The sequence below is a fragment of the Chelonia mydas genome, chromosome 19 (assembly GCF_015237465.2).
Source record: "Chelonia mydas isolate rCheMyd1 chromosome 19, rCheMyd1.pri.v2, whole genome shotgun sequence".
Classification (NCBI taxonomy): domain Eukaryota; kingdom Metazoa; phylum Chordata; order Testudines; family Cheloniidae; genus Chelonia; species Chelonia mydas.
In genome coordinates, this window is record NC_051259.2 from 8,398,000 (window position 1) to 8,416,176 (window position 18,177).

The 18,177-nt window shown below is 48.3% G+C and overlaps 2 protein-coding genes across 4 annotated transcripts in view; both read left to right on the forward strand.

The window, feature by feature from the left end:
* The window catches only part of RCAN3 (RCAN family member 3), a 65,195-nt gene that overhangs the window by 40,937 nt on the left and 6,081 nt on the right, over window positions 1–18,177 (forward strand). The gene's annotated exons all lie outside the window — the stretch shown is intronic.
* The window catches only part of LOC102932090 (non-compact myelin associated protein), a 42,171-nt gene that overhangs the window by 4,249 nt on the left and 19,745 nt on the right, over window positions 1–18,177 (forward strand). Inside the window, exon 1 of one of the 3 annotated variants that reach the window (XM_037881652.2) lies at window positions 9,193–9,410. The exons of 1 other annotated variant lie outside the window; for it this stretch is intronic. The gene's annotated coding sequence lies outside the window, so the exon portion shown is untranslated. Of the gene's footprint in view, window positions 1–9,192; window positions 9,411–18,177 lie in introns of those variants that run through there. One more of the 3 variants, XM_037881650.2, reaches the window with a different exon arrangement.

Below are 18,177 nucleotides of genomic sequence, written 5' to 3' on the forward strand. Positions count from 1 at the left end.
CAGGTAATGGAGAAGGGCTGGGCACCGAGCCCCATGTGCTCAGGGGGCCCTGTGCAGCGCGGAAATGCTGCCAAGTAGAAGAGAGAGAACCAAAATCGCTAGAGATCCTCTGGGCATTTCCAAAGACCCCACCCCAAAGCCGACAGAACAGCTGGAACTGGCTGGGCTCTCCATTAGCTCCAGACCCGGGTGCTCTAGCTTCACTGGGGAGAAAAGTGTGTTTAAGGATCTAGGCAGCAATTTACAATGGAAACCTTTACTCCTGCTCTCCTCTCTAGCATTCCGCCCCAACCCACTCACTGATGGGCAAAGGGCAGACCATAGGAAAGCAATTGACTGGAGACCTGGGACTTTCTCCAGAAGTCTGGACTGTTTGGTAGTCGCATGGGCTGATGTCTCCTTTTTTGGACTAAATGAATTGTTAGGACTGTTGTAATACTATTTAACCACTGTGTAGCCCCTTTTACCAGCTACACACGTCGCATCACTGAAATGCAGCCTGCTCTGAGGTGAAGAATGGAAGGGGAATGTGGGGTAAGGATACCACCCCTGCGTTCACAACAGTGCCTCAAGTTCTTTCATGTCCAGGCAGAATCATGTTATTTTTTAAGAGTCTTATAAAGACACCCACTAAACTAAATTGTTCACCTTGGAAAGATGAAGGACTGCGTCAGCCTTGTGAACTCTGAACCTGCAGCTCAAGGAAATCTTAGTTGCTCCATGCTGATTCGTAGGTCACTAAGCTGCCCCGTTAAATGGTGCATCTTTAAACTTCTGCAAAAAAAAAAAAAAAAAAGCCACCAGCAACTAGGTTTTGAAGCTCTAATTCCCTCTGGAATCCATTGTCTCCAGAGTAAAAGCTTTCACATTTTGTTCCCCTGGTTACATTTGATAAAGTGTTAAAACGAGCTTCGTACCCAACACTAAATCTGAATCAATCCGGATACTTACAGTAAGCACCTTGCCAAGCTCAGGAAACACAAACAATCCTATACAAGAGGTGACTTTCTGTTTACTGCAGTAGTCGCATGCCAAGCACGTACCTCACCTATGGAACCCAACCATCACCTGGGATTACAGAACCAGCTTTTTAAAAGCTAACACTGCTGCTTGAATGTATTCGCCAAGGTGACTGGCACCAAAGCTGGGGGCTGGGGAACTGACAATGGGAACCCGACCATAGCAGTGCTTTACCCTTACATAATGATTTCCATTCAAGGATCTCAAAGCACTTTACACATATTAACACTTCACAACACCCTGGTGCACTGGGTAAATATCCTTATGCCCACTTCAGAACTGGTGTCTCATCTTATCTTGCTCTACACATACAGGCTATTCCTTTTCTTCTCACCCCCACCCAGCTGGAATGGCCAATCAATGAGAACTCAGGAGGCTTAACTTGCAGTGTTCTGTTCTAGCCATTAGACTAGTAACCAAATACACAAGTAACCAGATGACTACACTGTACTGGTGGTAAGATAACTCTGGTACCATAGCCCATCTGCCCTGTCGGTCCCTCACTGGTCTGTTCCATTAGCATGCGTGGATCCAATGAGCTGAGCTAGCTTATGGTGAGAGACAGTTTCAGTCTCGCTCTGAACAATTTCAAGGAGTGGAAAGGTGTATTGAGTGGAATGAATTACATTCCCTGTTCCCAAAGTATCTCCTGTTATATTTCAAATGATCAGCGCTGCCTTTAGACATTGATGCTCATCACCTGGGTAGGTCTAGAGGAGGGAAATAGGGGACTGCTAGCCTGGCATGGTAAGGAGACCCTGTTTTGTTAATTGCAGGTGAGGTGTGCACAATGGATGTGTGACTAAGGGCTGATGCACCATGTCTCTGAGTGACAGAAGGGTGGGTTTATTCTACACAGATGGAGAATCTGAATGTGCATAACCAATGGCTCCTTAACCAGAGGGGCAGGCTGGGCTGGCAGAATTAGCGCAGGGCTTCTCACTTTTAGTCCTGACTCATCTGCTGATTCACTGAGCGGCCTTGAGTCACTCTGTCAGTGATACCAACTCTTGTGGGTGATTTTTGGTGTTTTACTTAACACCCCAAGCCCCAGCTCCTGGAGTCAGGTGATCATGGGCAAATCTAGGCTTTCATTTAAAAAAAAAAAAAAAAGTTTCTAGCCCTCATGGAGCATGCAGAAAGAAAATTGAAAATGTGGCTCCTAAAGGCTCAAAAGAGCTGCAGGAGCCAAATAAAAAGCACCCAATATTAAAAAAATCTCATGATTTTAAGCAATCTCTTGATTTTTTTTTGTGGTGGGGGGTTGATTCATTATGTTTGAATGCTCATTGGGTTGGCAATGCTGCTCTCGGCCTCAATTTCTTTATATGTCACATAGGGATAAGAAAATTGAGCTACTTAGTTACTGTTTTTGAGGAGAGTTGACGTTAAAACACTAAAAGGCACTGGACTGTGAGTCAGGACACCCGGGTTCTATTCCCAGCTCTGACATGCTCTGTGACCTTGGGCAAGTCACTTTACTGTTGTGTGCCTCTGTTTCCCCACCCACATCTGTCTTGTCTATGTAGCTCGAAGACTCCTCCGGGCAAAGCCTGTCTCTTGTGTCTGTACAGCATACAGTGTCACGGACCCTGATCTCAGGTAGGGGTCTTTAAGCGCTATCGCAATGCAAATAAATAGCAATTGCAAAAAGTCTTCTTGCCTGACTTACGCAAAGCTACAGCTAATATGGCGCTCCTGGCTGTTCTCACAAGCCTGGTAGTGGGAATCATCAAGTATCTTCTTTTTAAGGTGTAAAGTAGTTTCTCTTTTAAATATCAGCCCATAAAGGGCCTCGCTGTTGGGTCTCAGAGACCATGGACCAAATCCAAAGGCAATGTGGATAGTGGTGTACGTTACACGTAGGTAAAGCAGGTGTGAGTCTAAAGTGAGAAAGTGGATGGTAAGAAATCTCTCCCCCACGTTCCTGCCTAGACATGCCCAGCGACATGCAAACCCATTTTATTTCACACCCTCCTGCTAGCATTTTCCCCATTCCTCTACCTCAGTGTGTAAGTTACACCATTTATTTCACCTCTGAACTTAAGTGTGCCTCTGGGGCTGAGGAGCTCTGGTCCTTGTTTCCAGGGCCTGATCTAAGGGTGGGCAAGGCTGGCAAATGCTAACTGGCTCCTCCCTGTGTTGGGCTCTTTGGCTGGGCAGTGATAAAGCTTCCTGGTATTAGGTTCCCCCAAGTTCTTTTGCTGTGTAGAACTTTTAATGTGCATCTGTGGGCGGCCGGGAGGCAGTGGAATTTGAGCCAGTCGCAATAATGCTGCTTGCCTTCCGATCCCTGCCTCTGTCCAACAGAGCGATTAATTACTGAGGTTTTTATTTGCCTTAGCAGCTCTACCAGGGAGATAAGGAATGCTAATGCACCCATCAGAACACTGGATTTCCCAATGCCCGCATACCATGGGATTGTTATCTGCCATTATAGCAGGGCCCCTTGGTGAGCAGTGAACTGCAGTAGTTGGTTTTAGGCCAATCGCCAGGTATCAGCCCCCTGTATTCTCACATCCGTGGGAATGACTCTTACTAATGCTTCAAATGTTTAAGGGTGATGGCAGAAGGGAGGATCAGGTACTCCTGCCCAACTTGCAGCTGCAGGAGGCCCTAGATGAAGGGGGCCAACCACGCCAGGGACAGGTAGTGATGAGAGCCACACTTCAGCGTAAACTGTTTCATGCTAACTGTGAGCTCTATGGGGATAACAACTTGGGCCCTCTAGGGCTTTGGGATGATCTCCTGCTTTCTCCCAGTCCTGCTTGGGATATAGCACAGATTTCCTCCAGATATTATTCGCCTAACTCTTTGCATAAAGGCATAGCCCAGTTCTGGAAGTGATCTGTCCCCCCTACCCTCATTTCCACCCAGCTGGCATGAGATAGGAGGTTGAGGCTGATCTTCCCCCAGTCTTTGCTGGAGGCCCCAAATTTGCTTGCACCACCCCGGCAGAGAAGCCTTGTATGCAGAGAAAGGCTTGCACAGGGGTAGCAGGAGCAGAGATGGGTTTGAATCCAAACGCTCTGGATCCTGCTACAGGTGTGAACTTTCTGAGCTGGCTCCCACCTCTTCCAAGCTGGACTGAAATCCCCCCCACCCCCCACCCTTTTTTTTTTGGTCATGTGGATAGCAACATAGGTGGCAATACAGGTTAAATCCATCACAATGCACAACCAAGTGGTAGCAGATTTACCTCCTGAACAATATAGTTCTAAAAATACAGATGGAAATGAGGAAGTGACTGTCCTATCCCATGGGTGATCTGATCCCATCCTGCTCATGCACCTTTACACCATCGTGTATGCTGCAGGGCGTATTTAGAGATTCAGGGAGGGGCAAATCTTAGTCCCACTGAAGTCAACAAGAGCTTCATTGGGATCAGGATTTATCCCAGAATGGCTACAAACTATGCTCTCCAGCTCTAGGGAGCTGGCTGACGGACCAGCCTCAAGCAAATTCTGAGTGAATTTGTACTGTGCTTTTCAGCCATAGATCTCAGAGCGCCTTACAAGGAGGTCAGTAAAAATGGGAAAACCAAGGTACAAAGAGGTGAAGTGACTTGTCCAAGGTCACCCAGCAGGCCAGTGACAGAGCCAGGAGTTGAGCCCTACTCTCTTTCAGTCTCAGTCAGGTGCTCTATCCACTAGGATACACTGCACCCCGAGTCCCCAATCAGGGATTGGGCCCCCATTGTTCTAGGCACTGAACCCACATAATGAGTGTGGAACATTTAATTTAGAAATCAGTCTACTCACATGGCACTCCAGTGATGCGTGTAGTGTAAACACCTAGCTTGATGGCTCTGGCTGATAACTTGTGTGTCTTTCCTTTGTTCCTAATTAAGGTGTGGACGGAAACAAGGTCTTTTGGTGGAAAGAAAGGAGACTCCTCGGTTCTTACTGACCCTGACATTATTTTAAAAACTCACATGGCAGAATCATTCCCACAGAAACCAGTCTGATGCCTGAAGCTTATGACTTCAAGTGAGGTTAAAAAGGAATTGATGATTACAAAGATCCTTTTTTCACGGATATACTAAGGAATGAGGGAATACAGGAAATAGGACAAACAGGAGTGTTTATAAAAAGGATTTGGTTCAGTTTTCCAGGAGACATCAGCTGCTTTTTAACACAAGCCAAGCCAGTATTGTCCGTTTGCAGTCTGTGTCAGCTGTATTGGTTAGATCAGATTTTGTGCCTTATGGAATACGGCAGGGATTTTCAAACTCCCTCCTGAGTGTCAGTGTATTTGGGCACCGAACTCACACAGGTGTCTGAAATGCCCAGCCTAAGACTGGATATTCTTTGGAGGCCCACTCCCCTTCTGTTCCTACTAAGGGCTTGACCTCAATATCTTGTAGCAGTGAGTTCCACCAGCTAATTATGTGTTGCATGGGAAAAGGATATGCTATTTGTGAAACCATTCACATTTATTTTTTAGTTCTTTTCCCCTTTACTCAGAATGATGTTCCATGCTTACAAATATCATTTCCATCACCGGACTGCATTCCCATTAGTCCTTTTTTTCAATAGTGGAATGTGGGTGAATACATTGCTTCTGAAAGCGAGGTGCCCAGCACAGGGTAGGCAGGGCGTATATAAAGCTTCCCACAAAAAGTTCCACCTATCCTGGTCTGCAAGGGGACCACTGGCCCTCTCCTGGGACTTTTTTCAAGCAGAGAATCCCAATGGTATTGTGAATGTGATAGTGGCAGAAGGGTTGGCAGAGCTGGAGGTAGGAACTGCTTCACTGCATCTGACTAGTGACCTATCTAGCCCAGTGTCTGGTCTCTGATGTGACCAGCCCCAGATGCTTCAGAGGAAGGCACGCTTGGGTCTGCAGTAGAAAGCCATGGAATAACCCACTCATCAGGAAAGCCTTTTCCTAACCCACAGTAGCTAGAGATTGGCTCATGCATTGAAGCAGGAAGGTTTGGTCCATCCCCAAATGTTTCTTTGTTTGTAATCCATCCTAATGTGACTGATTTTCTTTTGATGCCCAATCCTCTTCTGATCTTGTTAAGGTCATGACCTCAATATCTTGTCGCCGTGAGTTCCATGGGTTAATTACGTGTTTGAAAAACTATTTCTTTTTGTTTGCTTTAAATTTGCCTATTTTATTTGCTGTTTATGTAGGAAGGTTTAACAGGTTTAAAGAAAAGGCGGACTTGTGGCACCTTAGAGGCTAATAAATTTATTTGAGCATAAGCTTTCGTGAGCTACAGCTCACTTCATCGGATGCATGTAGTGCATGAAGTGAGCTGTAGCTCACGAAAGCTTATGCTCAGATAAATGTGTTTAGTCTCTAAGGTGCCACAAGTCCGCCTTTTCTTTTTGTGGATACAGACTAACACAGCTGCTACTTTGCAACTTAATGGGTTTACAGATTTTTCCCATGTAACAAAACAACCATTACAACAGTGAGCTTTGTTTAAAGAGACATTGTCCAGGAGTGTAGTCATCAGATCACTCTAGTGAACAGGGAAAACCACATTACAGGGTGCGTCATTACAACACCCATGGCACGTCATTTCTATTGATTTTTTTTTAAACCGAGTGAAATCTCTGATTATGCATAGTTAACCAATTCAGCGTGTCTATCAAAGGTTAATATTAAAAAAATTGGAAAGGTGCGCAGAGGGCTTTTTGCAGGTGAAAGTATTTTGTCTCGGTATTGAGTAAATGATAACCAAATACCTACATGCCTGTTTTGCTTGGATGTGTAATTGGTAAATTTGCCACTTTTAATTTCACCAAATGTCCCCTTGTTCTTGTGGTAGGAGAAAGGGGGAACAGAAGTGTGTGATCTACTTTCTCCAAACCAAATGCACAATAGTAGTGTGCGTTCTCTCTTGTAGGTGCTTTACAAACATTATTTAACCCTTCCAGTCTCCCTGCTCTGAGGTAGGAACAATTACACCCAGGTTACGGATGGTTAAATTGAAACTTTAACCATTAGATTAAGTGACCTGTCAAAGATCAATGATAGAGCCAGGAAGAGAAGCAAGGAGTCCGGAGCCCCAGGCACACAGGCTAACATCTAGACTACACTATTCCCTGTCACATGCTGAGATTTCTTCTCTGACCTCTGGCTTTCTGTGCTTAGTCTGTGAGTTACTTGGAACAGGGATCACACCTTCCAGTATGTCTGGAAAACACTGAGCATGTTGGCGACTCTGCTGCAAACAAATCATAAATTATAAGATTCAATAATCAACCAAATCTTTTTCACCTGTGATTTTAAAGCAGTGTATGCACTCAGGCCTCCAGAAAAGAAATGGCCCACGTGTTTAACCCATTGTGGAGCTGGTGCCCACTCACCCCCAGGTATTTTTCCCAATCAGTTGTTTAAGTAAACCCAGTCAGACTCTGCTCCTCTCCCCTTGCTTGTGGGTTGCTGCCTCTGTACCTAGGGCTGAAGGCTGGGTCTGAGCGTTCCACATATGAGTACTGGGTGCGTTGATGGGCCATTTGTGAATTCCTTTATTTTGGGCTGGTCTGCGGGGTGGGAGGTTCTTGTTTTCCAAAGCTGTATGTTACATTAAATATTGTGTGTGTGTGTCCGGAGGTGACATTCGATACATTTAACAATCTGTCACGCTGGCTTATGACTTTCTTGAGGGGGATGGGCACATGGCTCCAGGTAAATACCATGTAGAAATACAGGCTTTGATTGTGCAATTGGATCTGTGTGAATGGCCCCCTGTGTTTGTGCAGAGCCCCGGTGACACACAATGCAGGGCTCCATCCGAGCCGCTCTGACTGCAGAATAGGGGACAAACTTAGCAAATTCCGACGTTAGCCACAGGCACCTGCATAGAGCGGGAGGGAGGTCACCCACTCTCGCAATTTTATCACAAGTCTCATGATATTTGGTGTTTTTTCCTAAAGTCCCAGCTCCTGGAAGTGTGATGACACGAGAATCTCAACTTACGATTAGGAACAAAAAGGGTAAACGTCTAGGACTTTTTGCCAAGAAAACATAGAACATCTCGGCTCAAAATATTTTTGCCTAAAGATGCGGTTTCGGGTCAGCCGATACTGTTGGTGAATTTGGGTCCAATTTGGTCAATAGTTTTGGCTGGAAAAAAAAAAAGAGGGAAAATTTTCAGAAAAAGTAAAAAAGTTTTGTTCTAGACATTTTGGAAACACAATGTTTCCACTTTTCATTTGGCAATGTTGTGTTTAGAAATGTAGCTCGCTTCCACTGAACGCACCCAAAGGGTGAAACACCTGAAAACCAAACGTAATGGTTCCTTCAACCCACACTGTTTTTTTTGTGTTTTGAATTTTTTGGTTCGATCCCTGACTGCAAAAACCAAGGATTCACCCAGCTCTACTCAAAAACCAGAAAGCAAATGAAAAAAGCCCCCACTTTATTTCAATCTCATGGCTTTGGGGGAGCCTGACTTCTGATATAGAGACAACTGTGCAGATCTGAGAGCAGGGACAGGGTACAGAGCTTATTCTGATGTTAAGGACAGACATGCATAGAAATGGGGGGTGACACATCCACCCTTAGCTGGGGAGTTACTGACCCCAAAGGGTATGTCAAGGCTGCATTGCACACCAGGGCTGTGGGACCCAGGCTTGTGGACTCTGTGTTTCCAACACTGCAGTTGAGTGTCCACACTGCATCCTAAACCTAGGTTTAAAGTTGCTGGACCCAGGTGCTAACACGTTCATATTGTGCTACCCAGACCCTCTGACTGGAGTCTGGGGCTTAAGCTGTGTCCGCACTGCAAAATGACAGGGCTTGGACTTGCGTCCCAGGGGGACGCCGGTTCTGAGCCACCCTCCCAGCAGCTCCTGAGAGCTTGCTGACTCAAGTCTGACTGATTTGTGTGTGGCGACAGAAGGGGGGGCCAAACCGGAGTCAGAATCAGGGGGCTTAGTGTGCAGTGGAGACATGTCCAGAGCGGGAGGGGACAGAATGGTGGGGTGGGGCAATTCCTCCCTAGCCCCCCCCCCTTTTACAAATAAATCATTGCCCAGCCCTGCCAAGGGGGGATGAGGAGGGATTTCCTGCTGCTGCGGGGTGCTTGGGGGAATCTTCCCCCCAAAAAAACTTCTTTAAAGTCATGGGGGGAGGGTAAAAGGAATTTCTCTCTCCCCCTCCCGTGCCGCAGGCTGGCTCAGGGGATCCCCACCGAGGCTGCTGCCCCCCACGTGGGGGGGAATCTCCCCACACTTGCCGCGGGGGAGCCCGCGGGCTGGGCCGGCCCGGCGGGGGAGGAGGCTGGCCGCCGGGCGGATCACCTGGAGCGGAGGGTGGGGCTCCAGCCGGGGCGGCTCGCACAGGCGGGCGGGGAGCGCAGGGCTGCCCCGGGTGTCCGCAGGCGGAGCGGGGCGCTAGGGCTGCGGGCGAGTCCCGGACACGGGCAGGTAAGTGCGTCCTCGTCCCGCTGCCAGCCGGGGCGGACCCCGTGCGCCGGCCAGGATCGGGGCCGTGCGCCCCCTTCGCCGCCCGTCCTTATGGGACCTGGAGCCGAGCCTCCGACCCGCCCCGCGGCTCCGAGCCTGGCCTTGCTGCTGGGCTCCCCGCTCTGCGCCCCGGGGCAAGGGCCTGAGCCAGGGGGTGGGGGGACCTGCAACGCCCATTGCAAGCGGGGACACACGTGGGGGTCCCCGGCTGTCCCCCAGGGCCAGTCGTGGGGTGCTTGCCCTTTGGGCGCTGACCAGACTTTCCCCCTGTAGCTCGGGGCTGTGGGGCTGCTGTTGTAGCCCCCTTGGTCCCACCGTAACAGAGAGACACCCATAGGTGCTGGAAGGAGGGGGGCTGCCGCACCCCCTGGCTTGAAGTGGTTTTCATGATAGACAAGGTTTCCAGTTTGGTTCAGTGGCTCTCAGCACCCTCCCCCCACCCCACTATACAAACTGTTCCAGCCCCCCAGGAGACAAGGGGGGGGGGAATCTCTGTTATTGGAGGGGGACCCACTGCCGTAGGTTTGGAGCTCGGGCAGAGCTTTTCCTGGAGATCCTCAGCTCCCTGGGAGCCCCAAAGCTTGTCTCTTGCCCCAGGAGAGGTTGGGTCAGTAAAAGAGATTCCCCCCCTCCTCTCTTGTGAGAGAGAAGGAGGAGGTGGTGGGAATGGGGAATCCAGTCCTTTGCTCTCTCCTGGCTCGGGAAGGAGGCAGCCCCCCTGGATTAAGCTGCACTTTGCTAGGTGTAGCCCAGCGTTTACAGTCTGAGGAGCTGGGCTGGGGTGAAATCCCTTGAAGGGGCTGCTTGTGTGGAGGCTTCTCAATGCCCCTCACTGCTGCAGTGCTCTTTGGGGGATGTGTCTGTGTTGTGTCTGGCCAGGATGGGGGGGGTGAAGTGCCGCAGAAGTGGGGAAAGTTGCCCCAACCTTCCTTTCCTGTGGCGGTTTAACCTTTTAACAAGAGGTTCCCACTCCCAGGTATCAGTGCTGAGAGCAGAAGCTGGCTGATGCCGAATACAGACAGCACGGAAGGGAGGCCAGTGGGCTTTTGTAGACTTGTTGGAAAGGCTTTTGTTGGTTCTAAAAGTGGATTGTGACATGTAATAAAATAGTCTAGATGTTCCAGTATGCATCCAATGAAGTGAGCTGTAGCTCATGAAAGCTTATGCTCAAATAAATTGGTTAGTCTCTAAGGTGCCACAAGTCCTCCTTTTCTTCCTATGAGCAGTGTAACCAATCTCCTCTTTTGTGTGGCAAACATACAGACCTCTGGTATTCTCCATCAGGTCCTTTCCAGAGCATTCCTGGGCTTCATCCGATAGCAGGTTTAAAACCTTAAACAAGAGGTGTGCAACCATTGTTGGCCTCCAGAGTCCAAAAGCCATTGCACTCGTTTTCCCCGTTTGGTTGCATCGACCCACTGCAATCGCAGTAGATTAACTTGCTCTTTGTGCAGTGATTGCTTATAGGAATAAGGCAAAACAAAAGTCTTCGGGGATCCAGAATACTGTAGACATTGTTTGTGGCATTATTATGTGGTTAGATTACATGAGGGCCTAGGACCGGATTCTGCAAAGACTTACATAGGTGCTTTACCACAGACATGTGAGCAGTCCCATCAATTCCAATCGGGTTACTCGCATGTGTAAAGTGAAGGATGTGTAAGCATCTTTTTAGGGTAGAAGCCCCTGAGAAGTTTCCACTAGTTTATTTTTCCATCGTTAGTACAGTGGTTAGTTGCAAGATTACAGAGGTTTTATAAGGCTGTTACAGAATTAACCTTTCTGCTTTGTACGCTGTCAGTCACATTCTGCTACCGGTTATATGGCTGCAATCATTTCATGTGAGTTACTTTGGATTCACACCTGTGTGAGCAGAATTTAGACCAGTTTATATTGCTATATACTGAGCTTGTTATATACAGCCATAAACAGGAAGGAAATATGATACTGATGTGACATTTTGTTTTGCTGCCAAGCTAGCCCATTAGCAGCGACTTGTTTCTTTAATTTAAAAACCATTAAGGCATAACATTCGAAACGATCCAGGGCAATTACCTCATCCCTGGGGAGAAGTCTGGAATGCCTACTTGTTAGTGAAAGATTTTGTTCTTGCAATTTTCCTCCTTCATCTCCGTGGATGTAACCGAGTCTGTTGTCTTTATTGTGCGGCGGGCGAGCAAATTGGAAGGTGTTTCCTTAAAGTTGGCTGAGTTATGTGTTCAAGCCCTGTGATTCTGTGCTGGCAGATTAGTACTTAATGTGGGGTGAGACCGAAGGCTTGGAACATGTCATTTTCGCCTAATGTCTAGGAGTTGCTGTAGCCGGTCAGCACAGAAAGGATGGATGTGAATTCCATTATTGCTGGGAACATGACGAGGTTGCTGACAGGTTCGAAACGTGGGATTTCTAGATTTTCAAGGTAATTGAGACGCTTAGTGCTCTGGGAAGTCACTTAAAAAAAAAAAAAGACTGCAGGTTTTCTGTGCAGAAAATGTCATGAATCCAGTACTGTAGAACCCCAGAGTTACGAACACCTCAGGCATGGAGGTTCTTTGTAACTCTGAAATGTTCGTAATTCTAAACAAAGCATTGTGGCGGTTCTTTCAAAAGTTTACAACAGAACATTGATTTAATACAGCTTTGAAACTTCACTATGCAGAAGAAAAATGCTGCTTTTAGCCATCTTAATTTAAATGAAACAAGCACAGAGACAAATTCCTTACCTTGTCAAATCTTTTTTTAAACTTTCCCTTTAATTTTTAGTTGTTTATGTTTAACACAGTCCTGTACTGTGTTTGTTTTTAGTTTGGTCTCTGCTGCTGCCTGATTGTGTACTTCCGGTTCCAAATGAGGTGTGTGGTTGACCGGTCAGTTCATAACTCTGAGGTTCTGCTGTGGATGGAGCATTCGGAAGAATTGTGGTCAAGTGGCTGGCGCCCAGAAGTAGTAAACAGGATGATTGACTAGCTGTGTGGGCTGGTCATATAACCTGCCTCTCTAAAATGGGTATAGTGCTATTTAATTCCCAGGGGATGTGAGGCTTAAAGAATTAACATTTGCAAAGTGCTGTCAGAATCCCAGAGAAAGGGTGGCAGATGGAAGCGCAGTGTATCATGTGCATGCTCATACAAAGTGTACCCTGAATAGTTCAGTGGGTTTCATGGGTTCATATGTCCGGTAGTTAGAGAAATCTTGTGACTAGTTTCATCCAGTTGTTTGGAAAGAGAAAGGAGTTGCCAGAGTTCTATATCACAGAGAAAGTGGCTTTTCTCTTTTAGTATCCAGTGAAAACTCTGCGGAGGGAAGGAAAAGTGGAGTGAAGTGCATAGGAATTCTTGCTCTGCTGAATCCCAGACTAGTGCCGGGTGCTTCTGATTGTTAGAGAAATAGAGCAACTCAGTGGACTAGCAAGGGTGAGTCGAAGGTGCCTGAGCAAATATTGCATGGCTGATAAGCACATATCAGCTCGTGAATTTTGCAGAAAAGTGGGACCTCTAAGCACAAAGGCCTAGTGAAATGCACAATCAGGGAGGTGGGGCTGTAGGATCTGCTGCTGTGGTTTAAAGTGCTCAGAGAGCAAAGGCTTCTGGGAGTTCACGCTTTAGGAAAAAGTGGGCTGGTTTCCCAGCTTTATAGACTGAGGGGTCTGTCTGTTCATCAGTGCATGTAAATTACCTGTATTTAATGCCCATAAGTGCTAGAAGGAGTTACAGCACACGTGCACTCCCCTGCATAGTTGGGTGAGAAGAAGCCTCCTGGAGCTGTCGCTTTCATGCAGCGTGTCTTGGGCTGTGTCTACACTACGCGGCTTTTAGCGACATGGTTGTGCCGCTTCAGCCTTGCTGCTAAAAGGTGCGCAGTGTAGCTGCTGTTTGCCTGAAGGAAAGCAGCTTCCACCCCCAAGGAGTGGCCGCAGCTTTCTTGGCAGGAGAGTGCTCCTGCCGACAAAGGGCGGTTCACACTGGTGCTTTTCACTGGTAAAACTTTTGTCGTTTGGGGGGGTGGGGTGGGGTGTTTTTTTGTAATGCTCACAAAGTTCCAGTGTAGACAACGCCTTTGAAGTGTCACTTGAGACATGAGACTTGCAGAGGCTGTTGCAAAAAAAAAAATCCAGCATATAAAAAAAAATCATGGAGCTTGTCTGTAGACCCTGCAAACTGAACCGGGGGGATTCAGGCTAGTTTCCAGTGGACAAGGGTGCATCTCTCACACACCATCACCACTGGTGTTAATTGGTTCCCTTGATAGTTGGCTAAACAAAGACACTAAGAACTGAGTGGGCCATGGAGGCTGAATTGCCTTTCGTCCTTAGAAGTGTCCTTAATGGGGCATGTTGGTAGGACACGTGAAGGTGGCTTGTCCTGCCTGTGCTGTACCTGTTCTGCAGACAGAGGATGCTCTGGCATCTTTCACCGGCACTAGCATTCATCTGGCCCTACGCAGGGGCTTAGAGTAGATAGAAGAGGGAGAAATAGCTCCACTGCGGACTGTAGTGACCTGCAGGAGGACCTGATTTCTGAGGCTCCAATCCTGCCAACACTGAGTGAAGCGCATTCAAACTCGATGTGTGGGAATCAAGTTACACTGTCCTTAGGTGAGGTCAGAACCAGGGCCTCTCACTGGGAACTAACTAGCAGAAATCTGAAATTCTGAAAGAACAGGACATCCGAATCCATGTGTCTTGCTTTGCAGCTGAGAGATTAAAGTAGAGCTATTTTGCCTCTTAAAATTGTCCGCCCATCAGTGCCCTGCTGTAGGTATCTTAAGTTGATCAGAAAGCGTAAGTGACACTTCCCAAAAAGAAAATATGGAGACAAAAATTTGCAGGGCTTTGGAGCTGTGCTCCGGCTCCGCTCCAGCTCCAGGCAAAAACCTGCAGCTCCCCTGTTCTGGAGCTGCTCCGCACTCCAGCTCTGGGGTCCGCTCCAAAGGCCTGAAAATTTGTATGGGTTCCTCCAACAACAGAGAATGTTTTGGTTTGTACCAAACTGCTCCCATTTGTCTGTGGGAAGCAAAAGTGCTGTTTACTAGCACCTGGCTCTCTGATGCCATAAGCAACCATGGGAGGGGATGCCCACCATGCTAGGGTGCTAAAGGAACCTGCAGATGGTGCACTGAGAGAGGGCAGCTGGACATGAGCGGTCACTGGGAGAAACAGCCTCAAGCCAGAAACTGCTTCATTTCACTTTGTACAGCTGAGCAAATCCCACAGACAGCAAACAGTGCGCAAAGCCCTGGCATATGCCCAGGCCGACAGTCCTTGCTCTTGGGGAATGAGCTCCAATGTGCTGTGTTCTCATGAACCTTGTGCCTGTCTGGGGTCAAAATTCCTGCAGAGTGGGTGTGTGAGTTCCTCCCTGTCCGGTTTGCATTGGATTTGGCCTGGATCAGCTTATTAACTTTGACCTTGCTTATTGTTAGTCATGTGAGCTGCCACTGTGGGAGAGGCAATACATGAGAGATGAAGAGAGACCACACAGACTGGAGTCAGAGGAGATGGGCAAGGGAAAAACTGGATGTACCAATCCTCTAGTTCCCCATAGACACAGCTCATTGCTGCCTCGCAGAAGGGACTGTGAGGGCAAAGCCATGAGACTATGGTGATGGGAAGCCACAAAAGTAACCTAGCTAGGTAAAGGCACCTGTCGATGGACAGTGATGGTGTCCCGAGCCTCTGTTTGCCAGAAGCTGGGAATGGGCAACAGGGGATGGATCGCTTGATGATTCCCTGTTCTGTTCATTCCCTCTGGGGCACCTGGCTTTGGCCACTGTCAGAAGACAGGAGACTGGGCTGGATGCACCTTTGTTCTGACCCACAGGGCCGTTCTGATGAATTTTGCCATGCCAGTGTAAAGTGCCACAGCCCTTGTGTTGGCACTTTGCTGTGTGGAAGTCCTGCCTGATTGCTGGAGTTGGGAGATAGCTTTATATCAGTTGTGTCTCTAGTCCAGAGGCGAACCACATGGGGGGGGCACGTGGGGTCATGTGCCCCCCAACGTTGCTGCTTGGCTTGTACTGAGCATGCTCAGCAACATCTACTGAAGCTGCTGCCCTGACTCTGCCCCCCGCCCCCCCACTGTCGGCAGGTTCGGGTCTCATACAGATCTAGAACTCTCTCTGTCTGTCCATGCCAGGGATGTTACTTCTGGCTGAGACCTCCTGCCGGTCTGACTAGACCTGCTTAGCAAACAGCAAACGCAGTCACATCCCTGACCTGCTAAAAAATGCACTGAAATCTGCCTCCCCAGCCAAGGATCTCATCTAACAGGGGGATGGAACTCTGGAATAGTCTGCTCTTCCTGAAGACCTGGGCTGGCCCCGGGGCATGGCGTTAGGATATGTCTGTGCTGCAGTAAAACACCCACAGCCGGCCAGTGTCCGCTGACTGGGGCTCGAGCTGCGGGACTATACGATTGCAGTGTAGACGTCCAGGTTTGGACTGGAGCCCGGGCTCTAGTCATGAGTTTAATGTTTCTAGTTTGAGCTGCTGCATGTAAATTGCTCAGGGATTCTTATGATCCATTCTCATCTCTTCAGTTAAAACCACCCCGGTTCTGATTTTGCCCCCAACTATTTCCTCGTCATGTCTGGGAGCGACTAGCAATCCCTGACTAGTGCGTAAGGTATTTTTGTTCTGACTTGTTTGTGCTGTTTTAAGTGCCAAGCCCTCTTCCCTTCATCTGAGATTATTGCAGGTGGGGACAATGGTCCTGCCTCTCTCAAACTGAGCCCCGTGTGCCTGGTCCGAGAGGATTCTGTCTCTGTTTACAGCAGGAGCGAAGAGCTGTTCTGACAATAGCACGGAGCCAGAAATGCCCTTTCAAAAACAGGCCCTCAAGAACACGCGGGCAGAGCCACAGCACCCCATGGGATGTGTCTGAGGGCAGAACTGACCTGGGTCTAGGCAGCTTGCTGTTCTCTCTCTCTCTCTCAGCGCATCAGATAGTCAAAAGAGGCCTCCGACTCCCCTTCAGTTTTGCCCCAGGCTTGCCCCCCACTCGCTCCACTTATGGAGGAGGAAGGATGGTCTGGTGAATGAACTGCAGGACTGCGAATCAGGAGATGTGGCCTCTGTTCCCAGCTTTGCTAGCGACTTCCTGCCTTGGGCATGTCCCTTCACCTCTCTGGGCCTCTGTTTCTCCATCTGTGAAATGGGGAGGACGACACACACTGCAGCGATTAGAGTAAAGCAGAGATACTTGTGCCAGTTAAACTGGGTGGGCAAAGCTTTCGGAAGCCGTGAACTCTGTTGCCACCTCTCAGCAAATGGCGCGCCCCATGTAGGTACAGCGCTTACGTCAATCAATCCTGCAAAATCAGTACCGCATGCGGCCTGCTATTCAACTCCAGGCATGGAATCCCAGCTCCGCATGCGTGTCGTGCTGGAGTCGAAACCCAAGCTGCTCTAAGCTTCACGTTGGAACAAGCAGCCTCCAGCAACGTTCAGCAGACCCTGGCTCACCCTCAGTGAGTACAAGGGGGCAGGATCCACCCGGTTCCATGCTGGAGCTACTGCAGAGGAGAGGATTTAATAACTCGAGTCGCTCAGAAAGGCCCCAGTCATGGATCAGAGACCAGTGTGCAAGGTGCTGTATGCTGTTGAAGGTGCCATCTTTTGCCTGGGACATAAAATTAGGTCCTTGCAGCCACAGTGTCAGGGCAACTGCACCGGTATTCCCCCTCTGGGATCCACCAAAGGCCCCCATTTTAGGTTTCTGGATCCCAGCTGTCACCTCTCTTGGGCAGAGAGCCCTGTCTCATTCCCCTCTGACCAGGGGTTTTAAGGCTGCCCAGCTCCCTTCCTTACACTGTGATATCCCCAGCAAGCCAGACTGCCTAAAAGGCCAGGGTCTGTTTTGCTTTCTCTCTGAAGGCTATGCCCAGTATGTTGCAAGCAACTGCAAGTTACGATCCAGCTGCTTCTAAGCAAGCACATTTATTCTTAAGGTTTCAATACAGAGAACATGTATTCAAACAATAAAAGTTCCTACAAACCTGCTCAGTGTCCACCCCAAACTCCAGCCTAGGGCTCTGGTAGGTTTTAGTCCTTCAAAACCCACAACTGGCTTTTCCCTGGGGCTACAAGTTCATCTATCTTAGATCCAGAACCAGAACAAAGGCCGGGCAGATTGGCTGTTTCTTTATACAGTTCAGGCCTTTAATCTTGGCTTTCTGAAACAGGTAATCAGCAGATAGTGAGCCTCTCCTAAGGGCATAGCTTCAAAAGGCTGGGTTTTTGCACATCCAGAGTTGGGGAATTTGCATTAACTCCTCCCTACGGATACCCCAGGAAATCCACTTATTATCCCTAGAGTCCATATTTGACTGGCACGTTTTCAATATAATCTTTTGAACTCCTAGGTTTTATATCTGCCACATCTCCCCCCTAGAGAGGTTACGTACATTCCCAGCCCACAATAACACATACACTTAATACAGTAAGTTCTGTCAAGGATATTGCAGGAAATTGCCCTATCTGTTACACACGCCACCTGTCATTAAAGATCCTTTAGTATAATCCTTTTGCAAAGGGGACACTGGACTTTTTCTCCCCCCCCACCCCCGTTTCAAGTAGGTGTGGCATCCTCCTTCACTTCCTGTCCTAAAGTACTTTTATGTAGGGTCACTGTGCACAGTTAGATAGGTGCTGTGTTCCCAAAATTGGCTGCATTTCAGTTTTGGACAACGTGATTCTTTGGACAACGTGTATAGATAGTTTGTAAAGCTA